This window comes from Octopus bimaculoides, chromosome 12 (assembly GCF_001194135.2).
Source record: "Octopus bimaculoides isolate UCB-OBI-ISO-001 chromosome 12, ASM119413v2, whole genome shotgun sequence".
Classification (NCBI taxonomy): Eukaryota; Metazoa; Mollusca; class Cephalopoda; order Octopoda; family Octopodidae; genus Octopus; species Octopus bimaculoides.
In genome coordinates, this window is record NC_068992.1 from 61,958,067 (window position 1) to 61,960,781 (window position 2,715).

The following is a 2,715-nucleotide window of genomic DNA, read 5'->3' on the forward strand; positions in this document are numbered from 1 at the left end:
GTCGATAAAGTAAGTACCAGTTACGCAATGGGGTCGATGTATTCGACTTAATCCCTTTGTATGTCCTTGCTTGTCCCCTCTATGTTTAGCCCCTTGTGGGCAATAAAGAAATAAGAAATATGTATATATGTATTAATATAAATAATATATAAATATATGCATTAATCCATACATATATGTACATACCGACATCTATATGTATATATACATGCATAAATGGGTGCAAAACATCAAAAAAAAAAAAAAAACGTTAAACACAATGAGAAACGAAAACATAAAAATGAAAACATAGACAACGAACTTTTTTCGAACAACGAAAAAAACAGAGAAACGAGACATACAACATAAAGAATATACCCCTTCGTCAGTTGTCCCTGTTTCATCCACTCCGCGTTTCAGAAATATGTTACAAAAACAAAATAGAAACTACACATGGAAATGTAAGGGGAAAGTAAGAAGAAAAATAAGTGAAAAATGCACATTGGAAATCAAAAACAGGAAAGGCTTTTTATGAAAAGTAAGGATATATATATATATATATATATATATATATATATATATATATATATATATATATATATATATATATGTATACACTTATACATGCACATATACACATACATATCCATACATAACCACATACACACGCACATATATATATATATATACATATAGAGACACATATATGTATACATGTATACTTACATACATGTATACTTACATACATGCATACACACACACACGCACGCATACATACATACATACACACATATATTTTTAATGCATATACATATATATATATATATATATATATATGGACGCACACACATATATGCCCATACATATACATAAGTGTGAGTGTGTGTGCTCGGGCGTGGTGTACGTTCGGCGTTCCATGATGCGGATTCAGCTATCCGAGATGGACTGAATTATCTTCTCTTTGATTAATCTGTAAGTGGCAGAGTATCTCACAAACACGTGTACCCTTAGAGCGTTTCTCAGGCAGAATCAATGTGCTGCAATAATTTGCATTTTCAGTTCAAATCGGATATAATCTACCCGACAGGCTTCTGTACAGTTTTCGTGCAATCGCCTTCACTCAAAAAGGAATGGGTCGACTCAAAGCTATAGAAGATTATATTTGCCCAAGATACCACGCAATGGGCTCGAAGCCAAGATCTCAAGGTTGCAAAGCGAACTTCTAAACTATCCGCTCACACTGCACCAGATGTGAGTTTGTGTGTGTATGTGTGCATGTGTATGTATGTATGTATGTCATTGTTCAGTTTTATTTCAAGAATTCTTGCCAATAGAGAAAGAGCCAGTTTTTAACCGAGATCCAAAGCTCCTTCATTACAATTTCAACATCAACAACAGGATAATTTTGTATGTATGTATGTATGTATGTATGCATGTATATATGTATGTATGTTTGTATATATATATATATATATATATATATATATATATATATATATGTGTGTGTGTGTGTGTGTGTGTGTGTGTCTTTGTGAGTTGTGTGTGTACACACACACACATAGATTGTCTATAATTTATCTTTACAACTTCCACAATTTATTGTATCTATTAAAGTTGAGATCCACCAATCAACTTCTTTGCCTGTTAAATAATTATTATTATAGTTTTAGTTTAATTACTTTGTTTTAATAGTTAAGTCACTTTCGTTTGGCTTAAAAACCATTTTTTTATCGTCCCTGAATTTTAATGAAAATGATATCACTACAAAAGAAAGCGCAATGTGTACCCTGGTTCATAGAGACCAAATCAGAGACTTGAATCCAGCAGAATTACTGTGCAAAGCATGGAGAAGAATCACCAACTCGTGTAAACATCCGTTTCTGTTTATGGAAACAGGAAACAGGGGCTGGATGACAAAACATCTGTAGAAGACGTTGAGGGAATTCGAATAGCATTTCATCTTAGGGCTACTAAGTCCTTTCGTACCGCATGTAGACAATTAAGTTTACCAAGGTCAACAATTTATAAAACTTAGCACACGAAACTGGAGATTTATGCTTACAAAGAGCAGCTTTTGCAAGAACGTCAGCCAGGTGACAAATCCCAAAGGAAACATTTTCAGTGGACATATTTTAAATGATTGATCTTCCTTCTAGCTACCTCATTGCGAAGCGCAATGATTTCTTGTGTAATATTTTAAAATTAATTTTTAAATGAATTTCAATCATATTTTAATCTATTCGCAACTTGTAAAATTAAAAAAAAAAACGTTTAAGCTTCTTCCCCCTTATGTTTGTCTGTCCTTGTTTGTCCCCTCTCTGTAACGCCTCCAATGGCGAATTTTAATGAAATATAGAAGCTTTATTAGCACAACAATCGTTTCGGCTTCGTTCTGCACTGCTCCCTAGTGGGTGTGGGATGATGTAATGTCATCAGATGCAACATACAGTGCAGGATTCAATCACAGTCCTCCGTGTCTTAACATGGGTCTCCTGACGACAAAGTAAACTTCATTTAACCAAGATACCCTTGGCCTCAAGAGTAGCCTGCGTTATACACTTCGCTTGGATATTTACCCCTTCCGAGGTTCCGCTCTCAGTGAAACAGATGTAGCCCGGATTTTGTCTACTCTATTCCTTAACGCTTGAATTTTTATTCGCATGCCTGGCAATCCTGGCGTCCTCCCGTGAAATATAAAATAATTTTTTTCAGCTTATCGTGCTTCGATACGGAAGA